This window comes from Jaculus jaculus, chromosome 8 (assembly GCF_020740685.1).
Source record: "Jaculus jaculus isolate mJacJac1 chromosome 8, mJacJac1.mat.Y.cur, whole genome shotgun sequence".
Taxonomy (NCBI): domain Eukaryota; kingdom Metazoa; phylum Chordata; class Mammalia; order Rodentia; family Dipodidae; genus Jaculus; species Jaculus jaculus.
The window spans coordinates 84,878,510-84,886,683 of NC_059109.1; positions in this window are offsets into that span (position 1 = coordinate 84,878,510).

Sequence of the window (8,174 nt, forward strand, 5' to 3'; positions counted from 1 at the left end):
GGGCCATCCTCCTGGATTTTTTTTTAGAAAAAAGCACATTCATTCATTTTTTGTGTGTGTTTATGTATAGGCACACCAGTGTCTCCTGACACTGCAAAAAAAAAAAAAAAAATCCAGATGCATGCATTTCTTTTTATGCCTGGTTCTATATGGGTACTAGGGAATTGAACCAAGAGGGCCAGGCGGGCTTTATAAGCAAGCACCTTTAACCTTTAACCACTTTGCCATCTCCCTAACCTCTCTTGGCTTTTTTTTTGTTTTTCGAGGTAGGGTTTCATTCTAGCTCAGGCTGACCTGGAATTTACTATGTAATCTCAGGGTGGCCTTGAACTCACAGTGATCCTCCTACCTCTGCCTCTGAAGTGCTGGGGTTAAAGGTGTGCGCCACCATGCCCGGCTTCTCTCTCGGCTTTTTGACCCAGGATTTTTTCCTTTGCCCATGAAGGAATCAGGAGCCAGGACATCATGGTTCCAGCTCCACTTCTGCTCTCTTTGATGCTGGTCACTCAGGGATGTCTAGACATAGTTATCCAATCCCTGGACATTGTAATCTCTCTCCAACCTTCAGGACAGGGCTGGGCGGGGCAGGTTACAGTTTCCTTCCCTGTCCTGCCCTTTCCTGTTCCATAATTTCTAGAATACAGTATGTGGGAAGGTAGAAAAATGTAATTTTTCATTAAAAAGAAAGCCAACTTTGGGGCTGAAGAGATGGCTTAGTGGTTAAGGTGCTTGCCTGTGAAGCCTAAGGACCCAGGTGTGATTCCCCAAGACCCATGTACAGCCAGATGCACAAGGTGGTACATGTGTCTAGAGATCATTTGCAGTGGCTAGAGGCCCTGGTATGCCCATATTCTCTCTCTCTGCTTCTTTCTCTCTAATAAATTTATTCACAGTTTTGCGAGGGTTCTTTTGAAGTTTGGAATTTAGGGGAGGATGTCATTTTGTCCTGCACTTTCCTGCCTTGTTTCAGGTGCTTTCTTGCTTTGCTATTTGTGTGATTTCTCTTTATGTCTGGAGCCCTTACTATTTCCTAGTCTTCTCTGACCCCCTATTCAAGGGGGAATTTTTTGGGTTAGGATCTCCTACTTTGCTTTGTACATGTGTGTGAGCCCTGTGGTGGTGTCCCCTGTAAACTTAGGTATTCTGAATGCTAGTCTCCCCAGCTGAATGCAGTTGGGAATTAATGCTCCCTGGAGTGTGTTGCTGGGGACAGGCTTATGGGTGTTATAGCCAGTTTACCCATGTCAGTGTTTGGCACACTCGCCTGTTGCTATTGTCTACCTTATGTTGGCCAGGGGGTGATGTCCACCCTCTGCTCATGCCATTGTTTTCCGTGCCAACGTGGAGTGTCCCCTCGAGTCTATAAGCCAAAATAAATCCTTTTATTCCCCAAAGCTGCTCTTGGTTGGGTGATTTCTGCCAGCAATGCGAACTTGACTGCAATAAGCCCCTTTTTTACTCTAGAGATTTGAGGGATTATTTTTCTCCTTTTGGCTTGGGCCTTCCTTCTGGCCTTCCCTCTGGATCCTAACTCTCCCTAAAATAAATTTCATAATTCATAATTTACCCTTCTCTGAGTTAGTGTTTTTAATTCTCTATTAACTTGACAAAGATCCAAAGTTGGGGTCCACAGGCCTGGATATCTTGCATCTTTATGGAATTTAATTTCTCCCTGGCCATCAAAAAGCTCACATCAATAGCATTTTCAAATACAATTTGTTTTTGTTAATTCCCATCCCTCATCCTGCCTCCCTTTCCCTTTCTCACCTGTGCTTTTCTTTCATTCAGTTTAAATGTCAAAAGTATCCTTTTGTCCATCCCTCTCAACTCTTCCAGCTCATCTTTTTATATTCACAATGAGTTACAGTTCTACATTTATAGGTATTATACATATTTGCTCCTCCGTGGATACATACTGATAGATATTGTAAGCTATGACCCACATATCAGAGAGTATATATGTTTTTGGTCTTTCTGTGTTTAAGCCACTTCACTTAATGTAATTCTTTCCAGATCCATTCATTTTCCTGCAAATTCCATAGTTTCATTTTTCTGTACTGCTGAGTAGAATTCCATTGTGTATATGTACCACATTTTCATTATTCGTTAATTTGTACGTGGACATCTAAGTCTCTTCCTCTCTCTACCCCCTCTTTTTTTTTTTTTTTTTGAGGTAGGGTCTTGCTCTAGTGCAGACTAATGTGGAATTCATTATGTAATCTCAGGATGGCCTCAAACTCACAGTGATCCTTCTACCTCTGCCTCCCAAGTGCTAGGATTAAAGGCCTGTGCCACCATGTTCAGCCTGTCTCTTTTCAAAATTTTTTTTTTGTTTATTTGCAAGCAGATAGAGATAGACAGAGAGAATGGGCACATCAGGGCCTCCAGCTGCTGCAGATGAACTCCAGATGCATGTACCACTTTGAGCATTTGGCTTTATGTGGGTACTGGGGAATCAAACCTGGGTCATTAGGCCCTGCAGATGAGCACCTTAAGTACTGACCCATCTCTCCATCTCCCTAAGCCTCTTTTAAGCAGAGACAAAGTCTTCCTTTTTCTGCTGTCAAGAGAGCTAGCCCTCCTGTTTTGGAATGTGACTGCTGCTTGGATTTCTATCAGATTTTGGGAGAACTTATCAAAGCTTTCCTATATGCCTTGAGAAAAGGAGTAGGCTATAGAGATATTTAAGCTTCAACTTCTGTGTCAGCTCCCACTGTTATTCCTAGGGCTACAAGGAGTGAAATAATAATGGGAATTTGAGAAACTGCTAGAGGAAAAAGTAGGAGAAACCTTTCAACATATTGGTATTGGAAAAGACTTTCTGAATATAACCCCAATTTCTCAGGCAATAAAACCACAGATCAGTGGCTGGGACCTCACAAAATTACAAGGCATTTGTATGGTAAAGGACACTATGAATAGAGCAAAGAGGCAACCTACAGAATGGGAGAAAATCTTTGCCAGCTATACATCTGATAGAGGATTAATATCTAGGATATACAAAGAACTCAAAAAAATAATAAGAAATCAAATAACCCAGTTAAAAAATGGGCTATGGAACTAAATAGTTCTCAAAAGAAAAAATACAGATGGCATATAAACATCTAAAAAATGTTCTACATCCCTAGTCATCAGGAAAATGCAGATTAAAACTATGTTGAGATTCCATCTCACTCCTGTCAGGTTGGCTACCATCATGAAAACAAATAACCATAAATGCTGGCAAGGATGTGGAAAAAGAGGAAACCTCTACACTGTTGGTGGGAATGCAATGTAGTCCAGCCATTGTGAAAATCAGTGTGAAGGTTTCTGAGACAGCTAAAAATAGATCTACCATATGACCCAGCTATACCACTCCTAGGCATATATCCTAAGGACTCATCTCATTACCTTAGAGATACTTGCTCAAATCATGTTTATTGCCGCTCTATTCACAATATCTGGGAAATGGAACCAGCCTAGATGTCCCTCAACTGATGAGTGGATAATGAAGATGTGGCACATTTATACAATGGAGTTCTACTCAGCAGTAAATAAAAATGAAGTTATGAAATTTTCGGGAAAATGGATGGATCTGGAAAGGATTATACTAAGTGAGGTAACCCAGGCCCAGAAAGCCAAACTTCACACTTTCTGTCTCATATGTGGATCCTAGTTAAAAATGATTGGACTTCTGTGTGAGTAGAAGAAAATTCAGAAACAGAGGCCAGTAAGGTAGAAAGGAGATATAAAGGGAATAGAAAGGGATGGGGGGGGGGACTTAATAGGATGGTATTCTATACATGTAAGTAGAAGAACAGATTAGTGAGGGAGAGAAGGCCTAAGTGAGGTCAGAGGAAGAGACTGAGTAAAGGAAAGGTGGAGGGAGGGCCAATCAAAATCTAAAAGGATATAAATAAGTAATATGGAAACCTACTTTTTTGGACAATGGAACACTCAGAAGCCATAGATTGTTACTAGAAAATTTTCAGTGCCGGGGATGGGATACCTTCTAGTGAGTTGTTGACCAGGGAGGTCCCAGATGCCCCCAAAACATTACAGGCCATTGCCAAGGCCCTTGAATTCCCACCAGGAATAGATGGTAAGACCCTACTGCTGAAGACTCCACATACTTGGACTGCAAGGCCACTGAGAAATCCTGCTGTAGCTGAGCTGAAAACCTCTTCTATGTAGACCAGCTGACAGAAAGCTGAAAGAAGCCATTCTGCATGCAGTTCAGTGGGAGAGAAATCACCAGTGCAGATACTCAATGGTGGACAGTGCAAGCCTTATATTTGGCCAATTAGGTCAAATGAGCCAATGGGTGCAACAGTGGCATGTCTGTTAAGGAGGAAACCAACCACCCTCTAATTGGACTGGAGGCCCGCTCCATGGGAGGGAATACATCCCTGATACTGAAAACCTACAACAGGGGTAGTCATGAGCCCTAGGGGTGTAACATCTGCTGCTGTTTGGCTAAATGTATATACTATGCTCACCAAACTGCCCAGTAAGCACTTCTCTTAATGTTCATACCCATGTATTAAGGATACTCTCACTTTTGGTTTGCGAAACTTCTCTTATCAGGTGGCAATGTCCTTGGGATGACTCAGAAGGCACCATGGTGCTGAGAAGTGACACAGGAGTGCTCAGCACTAAAATATCTGTATTACACCTTCTAAGGCTCAGGGTCTATTGCAGAAGTGATGGCAGAAAGAATGTAAGCGCCAAAGGAAAGGTAGGACTACTTACAATGTGCAAAATGGACCTCACAGTGCCTGACACTATCTACACAAGACCATTGTAATAGGGGGAAAAGATGATGACATTAAAGTAAAAGAGAGACTGAGAGGGGGGAGGGGATATGATGGAGAGTGGAGTTTCAAAGGGGAAAGTGCGGGGGTGGGGGGAGGAGGATGAAGGGAATTACCATGGGATATTGTTTAAAATTATGGATGTTGTCAATAAAAAAAATGGGAATTTGGGTGTGTGTGTCCTGTTAGGGGTATGGAAAAACTTTGGTTATTGGGAGTTATGTCTATGTTTGCAATAAGTATGCAAGGGTGCAAGTTCCAGTCCAGTCAATGGGGGAGATAGAGGTAGGCTGAAATGTTACAGAAGAAAATGCCCTGTTCAGATAGGCAGGTGTAAGGTAAAGAGAAAACAGATGGGATTCATTTTCCCAGATAGAAATCCAGATAAACTTGCCCCTATCTACCCAAAGTGAAAGTAGTGTTAACATAAGGTTATAAATATTAAGAGAAGTGCTTACTGGCCAGTTTGATAAGCATAGTATATACATTTATCCAGACATCAGCAGATATTACACCCCTAGGACTCATGACTAACCCTGTTTTAAATTTTCAGTATCAGGGATATATTCCCTCCCTTGAAGCAGGCCTCCAGTCCAATTGGAGGACAGTTGGTTTCCCCCATGACAGATGTGCCACTATTGCACCGGTTGGCTCATTTGGCCTGGCTGGCTAATTATAAGGCTTGCAGTGTCCACTGTTGAGTATCTTCACTGGTGGTATCTCTTTCTTCCATTGAACTACATGCAGAATGGCTTCTTCCAGCTTTCTGTCAGCTAGTCTACATGGAGGAGGTTATCAGCCTAGTTCTAGCAGGATTTCTCAGTGGCCTTGCAGCCCATGTATGTGGATTCTTCAGCAATAGGGTCTTACCATCTATTCCTGGTGGGAAACCAAAGGCCTTGGCAATGGTCTATAATGTTTTGGGGGCATCAGGGATCTCACTGGCCAACAGTTCACTGGAGGTATCCCACAATTTGATTTCCTTATGGTCTGCAATCAAAATATGTGGTGTCTTTAGCAATATGGTCTTATCATCTAGCTCTGTTGGGCAACCAAGAACAATGGAAATAGTCTGTGATCCTCCTACATCAGCCTCCCAAATTCTGGGATTAAAGGTTTGCACCACCACACTCTCCTCTGGCTTCTCCTGTCTACCCCCTTTATTGCAGCCAGCTCCTCATTGCTGGGACAAACATCCAACCAGGTACAGCTTATGAGTGAAAGGGGTTTATTTCAGGCTTATAGAATCCAGGGGAAGTGCCATCAACAGTGGAAGAAGCTGGCTCACTTCCACAGATAATAGCAGAAACATCATCTAACATCTAGCAAACACCAAAAGCAGCAAACACGAACAACTAGAGCTCAACCTTAGGCTGGACTCAAGATCTGCTCCCAAATACACCAAATACATTAGGGCTGGACCTTAAGATCTGCTCCCAGCGACATGCCCCTTCTGCAGTAGGGCTCTGCCTACTAGAGACTCAAGTTTCAAGCATGAGTCTACAAAGCCATACATTCAAACTACCACACCCCTCTTCCAAGATGTTTGCTGACCCTTGGGAAAGATGATACACATATCTTGTTTTGGTTTGAGCACATAAAAGTCACTTATTCTCAGAACTTTTGCTTCTGTGTCTCTTTATTAACTTCTTCCCACTGCCAAAATAAACTTCTGTGATGGAAGTTGAGAACAGCACTAATCTATTGGCATAAACATAAATATTTAGAAAGATTCATTTGCTTTCTTAATGCTAGCTATTCTGGTTGGCTGAGATGGAATCTGAAAGAAGTTTTCATTTCATTTCCCTTATGGCTAAGGATGTTGAACACTTTCAAAAATATTTATTACCCACTTGCATTCCTTCTTTTGAGAACTCTCTGTTCAGTTCCACAGCAATTTTTGATTGGATTGTTTACTTGTTTAGGTTTTTGAGGGTTTTTTTTGGTATATTCTAGATATTAATCCTCCATTAGTTGTTTTCCTGGCAAAGATTTGGTTTCCATTCTGCGGCTGCCTTTTCACTGGATTGACAGTTTCCTTTGATGTACAGAAGGTTTTTAATTTCATGAGTTCCCATTTGTGATTGTTGGCCTTATTTCCTGAGCCACCTGGGTCCTATTCAGAAAGCCCTTATCTATGTGTATATCTTGCTCACAAGGAGGCCAAGTAACATTTTGTTTCATAGATTGCCTCATAATTTTCAAGGCCACATCTCCTTAGTGGAGCCGAACTACGCACTTTGTGTGAATCACTGGCTCATTTCTTTTGTCAGTCTTCATGGTGGGTTCTTGTGACTGTTGAGCGTAAGAGACTGCACAGCCTTTCAACAGCAGTTCCCTTGGCCTTGACTATGCAGAAACCATCTTTGAGGAGCTTAAAAATTGTGATACAAGCACTGAATTAAAATATTAGCCAAGTTCTACCATCTTTTCTAATCTGGGATGGGAAAAGTATGTGGTTTTCTTCTTCCATTTGTGCAGCAATACATAGAACAGATGAATTTAAGCTTTCAGAGTTTAAATGGGGAGAAAAAGCTGTTCTCTTAAGACATGTGGTCTTCAGACAGTGTCCACTGTGGTTGTTTAAATGTGAGCATTGCTACCACAGACCTTTCTTTATAAGAGTTTTCAATTTGCATCAAAGTGGCAGTCTTGGGTACCAAGGAGGGGCAGCCGGGATGTTACAAGAGGTGACAGTTTGGCCCATTAAAATCTTAGGCCATATTACAAAATTACTCAGTGATTAATGCATTGCCTGCAAAGCCCAGTGACCAATGTTTAGTTCCCCAGGACCTACATGAAGACATAAGGAGAGTGTCACATTCATCCTGAGTTCAGTAAAGGTCCTGCCATTCATGATCTATATATCTATCTCTGTTTCTCCTTAAAAATAAAAAGTAAATGTATGAAACATTTTACAATAAAAAAACAAAAACAAAACAAAACAAATCTTAGGTCATATTGTTTCATTTAACAAGTGTCTAAAGTTATGACAAACAAGGTTTGAATTAAGAGAAAATAGTCAATTCTCATTCTGTACAATTATGTTCTAAAGCTATTGAACATAAAATTGGAAAATATTCAAAAAAGGAAGAATTGGCAAATACGGATGGACTGCTATTAAAGGAGGCATAGTCATGCTCTTGTGAGCTACTGATCACATTTTTTCAATTAATCCATACATAAGATTTTTTTTAAAAAAATGTGTATTTCTCTCTCTTTTTTTTTATTTGCAAGCAGAGAGACAGAGAGAGGGAAGAGACAGAGAGAATGGTCATGCCAGAACCCCTAGCCACTGCACATGGACTCCAGATGCATGTGCCACTTTGTGCATTTGGCTTTACATGGTTACTGGGAAATTGAACCCAGGTCCTCAGGCTT